Source organism: Porites lutea, chromosome 14 (assembly GCF_958299795.1).
Source record: "Porites lutea chromosome 14, jaPorLute2.1, whole genome shotgun sequence".
In the NCBI taxonomy this organism is placed as follows: domain Eukaryota; kingdom Metazoa; phylum Cnidaria; class Anthozoa; order Scleractinia; family Poritidae; genus Porites; species Porites lutea.
The window spans coordinates 2,420,916-2,435,959 of NC_133214.1; positions in this window are offsets into that span (position 1 = coordinate 2,420,916).

Consider the following 15,044-nt stretch of genomic DNA (forward strand, 5'->3'; position numbering starts at 1 on the left):
CACACGTTATATGACATAATATGATACATGTTAAATAACCTAACTTGACACTAACATAACATGGCAAATGTTATATACCATTACATGACGTATGTTATATAACATAACATGACACATGTTATATAACATAACATTAAACACGTCATATAACATAACATGACAAATGTTATATAACATAACATAACGCATGTTATATAACATAACATGACACATGTTATATAACATAACATGAAACAAGTCATATAACGTAACATGACACATGTTATATAACATAACTTGACACAAACATAACATGACACATGTTATATAACATAAAATGACGCATGTCATATAACATAACATGACAAATGTTATATAACATGACGCATGTTACATAACATAACATGAAACACCTCATATAACATAACATAATATGATACATGTTATATAACACAACTTGACACTAACATAACATGACACATGTTATATAACATAACATGAAACACGTCACAACATAACATGACACATGTTATATAACATAACATGAAACACGTCATATAACGTAACATGACACATGTTATATAACATAACTTGACACAAACATAACATGACACATGTTATATAACATAACATGACGCATGTCATATAACATAACACATGTTATATAACATAACATGACACATGTTATATAACATAACACGACACATGTTATATGACATAACTTGACATTAACATAATATGACACGTTATATAACATAATATGACACACGTTATATAACATAACCTGACACGTGTTATATAACATAACATGACATGACACATGTTATATAACATAACTTGACACTAACATAACATGACACACGTGATATAACCTAACATGACACATGTTATATAACATAACTTGACATTAACATAATATGTATATAACATAACTTGACATTAACATAATATGACACGTTATATAACATAATATGACACACGTTATATAACATAACCTGACACGTGTTATATAACATAAAATGACATGACACATGTTATATAACATAACTTGACACTAACATAACATGACACACGTGATATAACATAACATGACACATGTTATATAACATAACCTGACACGTGTTATATAACATAACATGAAACACGTTATATAACATAACATGACACATGTTATATAACATAACTTGACACTAACATAACATGACACATGTTATATAACATAATATGACACATGTTATATAACAAAACATGAAACACGTTAAATAACATAACACGACACATGTTATATAACATAACACGACACATGTTTTTCTCGAGTGTTTATATCAGGCTATGCAAACACAGAAAAAAAGTTTTCTATTGCTTTTATAAAATAACTTTCCCGAGAAAAAAACGCAAAACTCTTTGTATGGGACTGCTGATTAAAAGAGAAATTCTTACCAGTCGCAAAATCTTGTCCACGAAGTCTTGCACGTGTAATCAGTTCTTGTTTTGCAATTTGCAAAAAGATGCTTTGCAAAATACGGATTTTTCTCGCTTAAAACGGTCAGCTTAAGCGAAGAAAAATGTACACACCTTCTTTGTAACGATTTTCTAAGTTTCAGCCGACGAAGGAATGGGTAAATAAAGTAAAATTTTTGAGTTTTAAACTCGAAAACTTTTTAAAATTTGTGCTTGCGTGATTAGCGCGCGAAAAGCCAAACAACTTGACGCCACAACCATGTTTACATACTCTCATGCAAACACTCCTCTCGGCCAATCACAGCGCGCGTACTATCTTAGTTATTTTATAAAACATAACATGACACACGTTATATAACATAACCTGACACGTGTTATATAACATAACATGACACACGTTATATAACATAAGATGACATGACACATGTTATATAACATAACATGACAGATGTTATTTAGCATAACTTGACACATGTTATATAACATAACATAACATGACATATGTTATATAACACAACATAACATGACACATGTTATATAACATAACATGACACATGTTATCTAAGATGTTATGTTCTGTTCTGTTCTGTTCTGTTAGAACATCAAGATACTTACGTGACCTTACAAGAACAAGGGTAACAAAAATCTCGCGGATTTCTTAAATGCGCCGTTTTCCAGTTAATTGGTTTTTTTACAGTGAAGGGCAATCTTTTTTTCTTCATGGCCAGGATAAGGATAACGGCAGTTTTACGTGGCCACTAGTATAATTATACTGAGACTGTGCCTATAGGCAAGGCAAACCACCATCTTTTTCTACTTATTCATGCGAGCGATTAAATTTTCCCGCCCTTGCCAAAATTAGATCATATTCAGTGACCTTCGTACGTGAAAGGTTACAGCTTCTTAGATGGTTCTTTACTTGGACAACGCATCTATTTAGTAAAAAAAAATTGTGTTTATCGAACCACAAGTAATATTTGCTATCCCGGCAAAGGAACAACTCGCAGGTGCATGTGCCATTTTGGTTGTTTGCCAGTAGCATAAACTGCGATTTAGGTGGTCAGTGGGCTATGGACCGCTTTGAAGAATGACCGAAAGTTCCTCAGTAATTGAGAGCGGTCAATATCTGTTATTGAAAAATTTTTTGGAGATAGAGCGGGTTGGAGGGGGAGTCAGTGCTTGTGGAAAACAGAACATACCGTAGTCATTTCTAAGTTTGTAATCTAAGAGGGGCAGAGCGTCAGCTGTGACGTGCTAAGTATCGCACCTTTTAACCCTCGGTTTCAGACGAAACTGTTGAAACTGGATGACAAATAATTGTCTGAGAATGATGCAGAAGCTGAATAATTGAACTATACCTAGTTGTTTGCTGTTTTGACAACTTATTTTCTATAATTATTTATGTAGCAGCTGAGGACACGTTTGAATAGCAGGCCGCGGTTTCTGAGACATTCTGTTCAATATCCTGTTAAGTTAAAGATGAAATAATTATTGTAATGCGAATTAAGTTTCGGCTAATAAAGAAAGTATAAAACTATGCAATATGCTCCAACAGGTGACCGCGTTGAAAGGGTTGCGAATTCCACATTCTGGATTCCGGATTCCGGATTCCAGATTCCTACCTTCCACAAACCCTACAGACTGGCAGGCTCTTAAATTCGTTACCACGTTAACCCATTTGCGTACAAAATTCCGCCTAAAAAAAAAACGCAGTTTGAAACTAGTCCCGCCATTTTTTGGTCATCATCTGGTCATAAAGGACATGAAGATTTTTCTACAAGTCAAGCAATACGTATTCTTTTTTTCGTCATGCTAAATTATTGTTAGTGGAAGTTCGCGCGTGCGGAGAAGGCAAAATTCCCTACCTAGTAACATAAAATTAACTAATGATGTAATCTTTTTTAAACGTTCAATTAAACATGTTTGGATTAAAAGTTAATACTGAGCCTAAGATACGTTGAATTGTTGTCTTAGATCAACCCTTTCCAAGCATTACCGGGTTCATACCAAAAACCACAAGGTGAGTGAAGCTTCTATTTAACCCCTATCCCGTAAAAAAAGTCCCGTATTAGATCGTGTAACCGCCTCACACTCCTAGCAAGAGTGACCAACATCAATTGTCTTCTTACAATTCCAATACACAATCAAGAGAAAGACTATATGAGAATTTATAAGATGATCACCAAAGGCAAAGTGCTTTGATCTTACATCAAATTTTCTCAACTAATTCTCTAAGGAAATGTTTGGAGGTCAGTCGGGAGAATTTGCATGTGGATAATGGCACTTAAAAGGTTAAAGAGAGGAAACATGAAATCGATGGTTGTTACGTTTATTTTCTACTGTTCTTAAATAAAACAAAGAAAAGGAAAGGAAAATCCGTAGTACTATGTTATTCGCCTAAGGCCTGTTTCAAACGTCGTGCTACTGCCATGCTAAGCTGACTCGACTGTAGCTCGACTGCAGCACGACACTAGCACGACTTGGTTTCAGACGTCGAATTTAATTCAGTCGAATAGAACAGCTGTTGCCGAAAACAAAACATAGTAATAAAGAAACAGTTCAGCAAACTTTTAAATATATTCTACTGCATTTGTAATTTATGAATTGAGTTCGGCACGGCGGTAGCACGACGTTTGAAACCAAGCCTAGCTACTGCCGTGTAGCATGGCAAGGCCTGCCGTGCTACACGGCAGTAGCACGATTGGTTTCAAACGTCGCGCTACTGCCGTGCTAAAGTCGAATTTAATTCGATCAACTGAGTTCGGCAAGGCAGTAGCACAACGTTTGAAACGGGCCTAAAGCGGCTACGTTTGCCCGTTGAAATTTTCATTGTTTTTCAGCTAAAATATAATAAAAATCTCCAACAGGCAAATGTGACGGCTTTACGCGTTTTGAGCAAATGAACACACCTTTTTTTAAATTGAGCGAAACAGTTTTCCACTGACACAATTTTGCTGTTATTCTTTTGATTTGTAGGTCACGTCGGATACGCAACCATCTCGTGGCTGCTAAATAATTTGGATTCTCAATTTATTTACATTTTTATTTCTACGGCTTTCATTATCCCTGTTGTCTGCTTCATTTCTGTTTTGACGTAAGGATTTATAGCTCTTGATATGCGATATAAATTTTCAGTTCTTGGTTTGAGATCAAGTATGATAAGGCGGCCATGTTGGTTGACGAAACAATACAATTTGTGAAAGAATGAAGATTCTTCTGTTTGGAAATATTACAGAGAAATATTCTTCATCAACAACAATTTCTTAGCTTTTCATGAAAGTCACGCAGAGCTTGCAGAACCCATCCGAATCAGTGACGCTCGCTGTTTAATTCGCAGTCTCGTTTTGACACAGGTAACCCAGGCTCTGTGATAGTACCACAGTACGGTTCCAGTAAAATTATAGTGTTTGTAATTGTGTTTGTATGGGGTAAAAATACGACCCTTAAATTTCTACGAAGTACTAGATAAAGATCAATGAAACTTACTTCGTTGCAGCATTAAGGACAACAACAACTAACTGCAGAGTAAGTTTCATTGATCTTTATCTAGTATTTCGTAGAAATTTAAGGATCGTATTTTTACCCCATACAAACACTGTAATTTTACTGGAACCGTACTGTGGTACTATCACAGAGCCTAGGTTACCTGTGGTTTAGACTCTGCCTTGCATTATGACTGGTTGAAGTAATAATATTTGTTTTCCTAACAAAAAATTAAGACAAAAACCGCTCCGGTATCTCATCAGATTTGTGTTATTAGAATGTGCATATTGTATAACGCACTCACTCATCCTCTTCACCCCGGCACGAAAATAAGTTTATACTATATTTAGCAATTATTGAATTTGGCTTTCGTATGATGTGACCAATTATGCAGATCTCGGAAAATGCTATCCACCGAGGCTTAAGGCCGAGGTTGGAAAAACATTCTCCGAGATCTACATAATTTTTCACATCATACGAAAGCCGAATTCATTAATTGCTTCTTTCATTCATTCAAAATATTTTTAAGTTCTTAACTAGCTTACCTCCTCGTAGACTTTGGTCCAAAAACCTCGGCACAGTTTCAGGATATAAACACAGCTTTTTAGCAGATACTCCTCAAAAAGTAGATAACATTCAAAGAGCATAATATTTTGCGTATTCTTGATTTACTTCCGTTAAGTTTTGGTCTGAGACCACGCAAACCACGTTGATAGATGGTCTACTGCACATGCAAACTCGTTTTCAATCAAATATACTATCGAATCGATGGTATATATATATTACTCGCGTAGGTTCCAAATTTCGTTAAAGCCGGTTCGTTATGAAGAATTAGCCTGGGGATTAGAGCCAATCAGAAACGGCGAAATATTTTGAATGAATAATGTTAAGCAAGAGCATGATGGTTCTTGTATTAAGACAATATATTTAATTTAAATTAACATGAAACATGATTTATTTCATAAGGTATTCATAGATTTATCCATATCTATACCATATTTATTCTACATAATTCCTTGACCACCACGGTCAAACTTCGCGTCTTGTTATTATTTAATTGCAAAATAAAAAAAGAGAGCTATTATCTCAGGAGTCATACAACGAAATTGTAAGTGGCGGGAACTCTTATAGGTATACGAGTGGGTGTATGCCTCGCTTGGGGGTGGAAATTACAGATTTTGGGCTTTTCAGAAAGGAAACACCACACCCACCCCAACCAAAACAATCCCGGAACAAAATTAACTACCGTTACCATTGCAATGAAAGCTACACCGGAAGTTACTTGTGGTAATGTCAATTATGTGACTTTCCTGACATACAGACTAGCCTATATACGACGTTGCAACGAAGAAATGAGAAATTATTTATCTGAGCCACAAAAATGAAATCACGAATATACCTGATCTTTTCAGTATTCATAACCAATGTAAAAACCTCACGACTGTCAAAAGTGAAAAGGTATGAGGATCAAAGGATCTGTAGATCGATGAACCTGTAGATCGATCGATCAGTAGATCTACGGATCTGTAGATCGATAGATGGATCAGCAATCTAGCGATCCATCGATCTACTGATCCATCGATTAAGCAATCTATCGATCAAGCGACCCATCGATCTACTGATCCAAGAATCTACTGATCCATCGATCTAGCGATCCACCATTCTAGCTATACATAGATCTAGCTATCCACGGTTCTAGCGATCCACCGATCAAACCAACCAGCGATCCATCAACCCATCAATCTAGCGATCCGTCAATCTACTGATTCACCGATCAAGCGATCAATCAATCTAGCGATCCATCGATCTAGCGATCCATCGATCTACAGATCCACCGATCAATCAATCTAGCAATCCATCCATCTAGCGAGCCAGCGATCTACTGATCCATCGATCTAGCGATCCACCGATCTAGCGATCCAACAATCTAGCGATCCAGTAATCTACTGGTCCATCGATCTACTGCCCCATTGATCTGGCGATCCAGCGATCTATTGCTCCATCAATCTAGCGATCCAACGATCTCGCGATCCAGTGATCTACGGATCCATCGATCTAGCAATCCATCGATCTACTGATCCATCATTGTAGCGATCGACCGATCTACTGCTAATTCGACCTAGCGATCCACCGATCTAGCGATCCAACAATCTAGAGATCCAGCGATCTACTGATCCATCGATCTAGCGATCCAGCAATCTACCTATCCAATGATCTAGCGATCGAGCGATGTAAGGATCCAGCGACCTACTAATCCATCGATCTAGCGATCAGTAGATCGGTCCAGCGCATTACACTATATACCCATGTATTTTGGGCCAAATGAAAAATAAAAAGTATGCTATGTCCATCGATCTATTGATCCACCGATCTAGCGATCAATCCATCTAGTGATCCAACAATCCAGCGATCCATAGATCTACTGATCCATCGAACTAGCAATTCTTTCGATCTAGCGATCCAAAGATCTAGCGATCCAGCGATCTACTGATCCACCGATCTATCGATCCATCAATCTAGCGATCCAACGATCTACTGATCTATCGATCTACTTATCCATCGATCAGACGATCCGCCGTTCTAGCGATCCGCCGATCTACTAATCCATCGATTTAGCAATCCACCGATCTAACCATCCAACGATCTCGCGATCCAGAGATCTACTGATCCGTCGATCTAGAAATCCAACGATGTAGCGATTCAACGATCTAGCGATCCAGCGATCTACTGATCCAAAGATCTAGCAATGCATCGATTTACTGATTCCTCGATCCAACGATCCATCGCTCTAGCGATCCAACGATCTAGTGATCCATCAATCTAGCGATATAACAGCCTAGCGATCCAGTGGCGTACTGATCCATCGATCTAGCAACCCACCGATCTAGCGATCCAACGATCTAGCGATCCATCGATCTAGCGATCTAACGATCCATCGATCAAGCGATCTAACGATCTAGCGATCTAACGATCCATCGATCTAGCAATCTAACGATCTAGCGATCTAACGAACTAACGATCCATCGATCTAGTGATCTAACAATCTAACGAACTAGCGATCTAACGATCTAACGAACTAGCGATCTAACGATCTAACGATCCATCGATCAAGCGATCTAGATATCTAACAATCTAACAATCCATCGATCTAGCGATCTAACAATCTAGCGATCCATCGATCCATCGATCTAGCGATCTAACGATCCATCGACTTAGCGATCTAACGATCTAACGAAATAGCGATCTAACGATCTAACGATCTTACGATCCAACGATCTAACGATTTATCGATCTAGCGATCTAAAAATCTAGCGATCTAACGATCTAACGATCCATCGATCTAGAGACCTAACGATCTAGTGTTCTAACAATCTAACGATCCATCGAACTAGCAATCTAACGATCTAGCGATCTAACGATCCATCAATCTTGCGATCTAACGATCTAGCGATCCATTGAGCTAGCGATCTAACGATCTTGCGAACTAATGATCTAAGGATCCAGCGATCTAACGATCTAAAGATCCATCGATCTAGCGATCTAACGAACAAACGAACTAGCGATCCATCCATCCATCGATCTAGCGGTCAAACGATCTAACGAGCTAACGATCCATAGATCTAGCGATCTAACGATCCATCGATCTAGCGATCTAACGATCTAGCGATCTAACGATATAACGATCCATCGATGTAGCGACCTAGGGATCTAGCGATCTATCGATCGAACGATGTAGCGATCTAACGATGTAGCGATCTAAAGATCTAGCGATCTAACGATCTAACGATCCATGGATCTAGCCATCTAACGATCTAGCGTTCTAACGATCTAACGATCCATCGATCTAGGGATCTAACGATCTACCGATCTAACAATCCAACGATCCATCGATCTAGCGATCTAACGATCCATCGCTCTAGCGATCTAACGATCTAGCGAACTAACGATCCATCGATCTAGCGATCTAACGAGCTAGCGATCTAACAATCTAACGATCCATCGATCTAGCCATCTAAAAATCTAACGATCCATCGATCTAGCAATCTAACGATCTAACGATTCATCGATCTAGCGATCTAACGATCCATCGCTCTAGCGATCTAACGATCTAGCGATCTAACGATCCATCGATCTAGCGATCTAACGATCTAGTGATCTAACGATCCATCGATCTAGCGATCTAAGGATCTAGCGATCTAACAATCTAACGATCCATCGAACTAGCAATCTAACGATCTAGCGATCTAACGATCCATCAATCTTGGGATCTAACGATCTAGCGATCCATCGAGCTAGCGATCTAACGATCTTGCGAACTAACGATCTAAGGATCCAGCGATCTAACAATCTAAAGATCCATCGATCTAGCGATCTAACGATATAGCGATCTTACGATCTAGCCATCTAACAATCAAGCGATCAAACGAACTAGCGATCCATCCATCCATCGATCTAGCGATCAAACGATCTAACGACCTAACGATCAATCGATCTAGCGATCTAACGATCCATCGATCTAGCGATCTAACGATCTAGCGATCTAACGATATAACGATCCATCGATGTAGCGACCTAGGGATCTAGCGATCTAAAGATCTAGCGATCTAACGATCTAACGATCCATGGATCTAGCCATCTAACGATCTAGCGCTCTAACGATCTAACGATCCATCGATCTAGGGATCTAACGATCTACCGATCTAACAATCCAACGATCCATCGATCTAGCGATCTAACGATCCATCGCTCTAGCGATCTAACGATCTAGCGATCTAACAATCTAACGATCCATCGATCTAGCCATCTAAAAATCTAACGATCCATCGATCTAGCAATCTAACGATCCATCGATCTAGCAATCTAACGATCCAACGATCCATCGATCTAGCGATCTAAGAATCCATCGCTCTAGCGATCTAACGATCTAGCGATCTAACGATCCATCGATCTAGCGATCTAACGATCTAGCGATCTAACGATCTAGCGATCTAACGATCTAGCGATCTAACGATCCATCGATCTAGCGATCTAAGGATCTAGCGATCTAACTATCCATTGATCTAGTGATCTAACGATCTAGCGATCTAACGATTAAACAATCCATCGATCTAGCGATCTAACGATCCATCGATTTAGCGATCTAACGATCTAACGATCCATCGATCTAACGATCTAACAATATAATAATCAAGCGATCTAACGATCTAGCGATCCATCGATCAAGCGATCTAACGATCTTGCCATCTAGCGAGCTAACGATCTAACGATCCATCGATCTAGATATCTAACGAACTAACCATCTAGCGATCTAACGATCCATCGATCTAGTGACCTAACGATCTAGCAATCTAAGGATCTAACGATTCATCCATCTAACGATCTAGCGACCTAACGATCTATCGATCTAGGGATCTACCGATGTAACGATCCTTCGATCTAGCGATCTAACGATCTAGCGATCTAACAATCTAACGATCCATCGATCTAGCGATCTAACGATCCATCGCTCTAGCGATCTAACGATCTAGCGATCTAACGATCCATCGATCTTGCGATATAACGATCTAGCGATCTAACAATCTAACGATCCATCGATCTAGCGATCTAACAATCTAACGATCCATCGATCTAGCGATCTAACGATCCATCGCTCTAGCGATCTAACGATCTGGCGATCTAACGATCCATCGATCTAGTGATCTAACGATCTAGCGATCTAGCGATCTAACGATTGAACAATCCATCGATCTAGCGATCTAACGATCCATCGATCTAACGATCTAGCGATCTAACGATCCATCGATCTAGCGATCTAACAATATAATGATCAAGCGATCTAACGATCTAGCAATCCATCGATCTAGCAATCTAACGATATAATGATCAAGCGATCTAACGATCTAGAGATCCATCAATCTAGCGATCTAACGATCTTGCCATCTAGCGAGCTAACGATCTAACGATCCATCGATCTAGCTATCTAACGAACTGACGATCTACCGATCTAACGATCCATCGATCTAGCGACCTAACGATCTAGCAATCTAACGATCTAACGATTCATGCATCTAACGATCTAGCGACCTAACGATCCATCCATCTAGCGATCAAACGATCTAGCAATCTAACGATCTAATGATCCATCGATCTAGCGATCTAAGGATCAAACGATGTAACGATCCATCGATCTAGCGATCTAACGATCTAGCCATCTAACGATCTAACGATCCATCGATGTAGCAATCGAACAATATAGCGATCTAACGATCTAGCGATCTAACGATCTAGCCATCTAACGATCCATCGATCTAACGATCCATCGATCTAGCGATCTAAGGATCTGACGATCTAACGATCCATTGATCTAGCCATCTGATGATCTAGTGATCTAACGATCTAACGATCCATCGATCTAACGATGCAGCGATCTAACGATCTAGCGATCTAACGATCAATCGATCTAGCGATCTAACGATCTAGCGATCTAACAATCTAACGATCCATCGATTTAGAAATCTAACGATCTAGCGATCTAACAATCTAACGATCCCTCGATCTAGCGATCTAATAATCCATGGCTCTAGCGATCTAACGATCTAGCGATCTAACGATCTAACGATCTAGCGATCTAACGATCCATCGATCTAGCGATCTAAGGATCTAGCGATCTAACGATCCAGCGATCTAGCGATCTAACGATCTAGCGATCTAAGGATCAAGCGATCTAACGATCTAGCGATCAAGCGATCTAACGATTGAACAATCCATCGATCTAGCGATCTAACAATCTAGCGATCTAACCATCCATGGATCTAGCGATCTAACGATCCATCGATTTAACGATCTAACGATCTGACGATCTAACGATCCATTAATCTAGCGATCTAATGATCTAGTGATCTAACGATCTACCGATCCATCGATCTAACGATGTAGCGATCTAACGATGTAGCGATTTAACGATCCATCGATCTAGCGATCTAACGATCTAGCGATCTAACAATCTAACGATCCATCGATCTAGCGATCTAACGATCCTTCGAGCTAGCGATCTAACGATCCATCGCTATAGCGATCTAACGATCTAACGATCTAACGGTCCATCAATCTAGCGATCTAACGATCTAGCCATCTAACGATCTAACGATCCATGGATGTAGCAATGCAATCTAGCGATCTAACGATGTAGCGATCTAACGATCTAGCCATCTAACGATCCATCGATCTAGCGATCTAAGGATCTGACGATCTAACGATCCATCGATCTAGCCATCTAATGATCTAGTGATCTAACGATCTAACGATCCATCGATCTAACGATGTAGCGATCTAACGATCCATCGATCTAGCCATCTAACGATCTAGCGATCTAACAATCTAACGATCCATCGATCTAGCGATGTAACGATCTAGCGATCTAGCGATCTAACGATCCATCGATCTTGCGATCTAACGATCCATCGCTCTAGCGATCTAACGATCTAGCAATCTAACGATCCATCGATCTAGCGATCTAACGATCTAGTGATCTAACGATCCATCGATCTAGCGATCTAAGGATCTAGCGATCTAACGATCCATCGATCTAGCGATCTAACGATCTAGCGATCTAGCGATCTAACGATTGAACAGTCCATCGATCTAGCGATCTAACGATATAATGATCAAGCGATCTAACGATCTAGCGATCCATCGATCTAGCGATCTAACGATTTCGCCATCTAGCGAGCTAACGATCTAACGATCCATCGATCTAGCTATCTAACGAACTAACGATCTAGCGATCTAACGATCCATCGCTTTAGTGATCTAACGACCTGGCGATCTAACGATCTAGCGATCTAACGATCCATCGATCTAGCGATCAAACGATCTAGCGATCTAACAATCTAATGATCCATCGATCTAGCGATCTAACGATCAAAGGATCTAACGATCCATCGATCTAGCGATCTAACGATCTAGCCATCTAACGATCTAACGATCCATCGATCTACTAATCTAACGATCTAGCGATCTAACGATCTAGCGATCTAACGATCTAGTGATCTAACGATCCATCGATCTAACGATCCATCGATTTAGCGATCTAACGATCTGACGATCTAACGATGCATTGATCTAGCGATCTAATGATCTAGTGATCTAACGATCCATCTATCTAACGATGTAGCGATCTAACGATCTAGCGATCTAACTATCCATCGATCTAGCGATCTAACAATCTAACGATCCATTAATCTAGCAATCTAACGATCTAGCGATCTAACGATCTAGTGATCTAACGATCTAACAATCCATCGAGCTAGCGATCTAACGATCCATCGATGTAGCGATCTAAGAATCTAGCGATCTAGGGATCTAACGATCTAATGATCCATCGATCTAGCGATCTAACAATCTAGCAATCTAACGATCTAACCAATTAACGATCCATCGATCTATCGATCTAACGATCTGATGATCCATTAATCTAGCGATCTAAGGATCTAGTGATCTAACGATCAATCGATCCATCGATCTATTGATCCATCGATCTAGCGATCCATCGATCTACTGATCCATCGAACTAACGATCCAACTATCTAGCGATCCAACGATCTAGCGATCCAGCGATACAGCGACCTACGGATCCATCGATCTAGCAATCCATCGATCTACTTACTGATCCACCGTTCTAGCGAACTATCGATCTAGCAATCCACTGATCTACTGATCTATCGATCTACTGATCAGTCGATCTAGCGATCCATCGATCTAGCGATCCAACGATCTAGCGATCCAACGATCTAGCGATCCAGTGATCTACTTGTCCATCGACGTAGCGATCTATCGATTTACTGATCCATCGATCAATCGTTCTGTCGATCCAGCGATCTAGTGATCCATCGCAATAGCGATCTAATGATCCATGGATCTATTGGTCCATCAATCTGGCAATACATCGATCTGCTGATCCACTGATCTAGCGATTTATCCGTCTGGCGATCCATCGATCATCGATTTAGCGATCCACCGATCTAGGGATCCATCGATCTAGTAATCAGTCGTTCTAACAATGCATCGATCTAGCTATCCACCGATCTCGCGATCCATTGATGTACTGATCCATCCATCTAGGGATCTATCAATTCATCGATCTAGCTATTTACCGATCTATGGATCTCGCGATCCAACGATTTTGAGATCCATTGATATAGCGATCCATCGTTCTAGCGATCCATCGATCTAGCGATCCATTGATCTACGGATTGATCGATGTACGGAGCCATCTATTTATTGATCTACTAATCCATCGTTCTAGCGATCCATCAATCTACAACTCCATCGCTGTAGCGATTCATCGATCTCCCGATCCATCGATCTGCTGTTTAATCGGACTACGGATTCATCGATCGACTGATCCATCGAAATACTGATCCATCGATCTAGGAATTTATCGATCTACTGATCGATTGATCTAGGGGTCTGACGTTTTGATCAAGTGCCGTTTTTTAAACTTAGTTTTGACCTTTAACTAATTGCTACTTAGCAGTACTTTGCTCTTGTGCTGTTGATTATACTGTACAAGGTGGTTTTAACTTTTGACTCTGTGGGTGAAATCCTATGGTGTGACCATTCAAATGAAAGCTACTGAGCAGTATTTTCCTGTGGTACTGTTTATTATGCTGTACAAGGTGGTTCTAAAGTCTGTGGATGAAATCCTATTGTGTGACCATTTAAATGAAAGCTACTGAGCGGTACTTTCCTGTGGTATTGTTTATTATGCTGTACGAGGTGGTTCTTATTTTCGAGTTCGTGGATGAAATCATGTAGTGTGACCATTTAAATGAAACCTCTTTGCCAGTATTTGAACATGGTGGTATTTGTTTTTTAGTATTTTGCAAAATGAAATTTGGAAGTTTTTGTCGAATTTTGACTATGGACAATTTTTGGCGGCTCTTTTTAAAGAGAGAAGGCAGCTCTTAAATTAAGTACAAGTTGCTATCTAAGAGAGAGGGTGGGCCATTTTAACATTCCATACACACAAATAAGATTTCACTCGAATATGGTATTTATTCACGTTGAAAGCCCCATTTAAACTTTCACAATAAATATATATCACTACTTGTCATTTATAA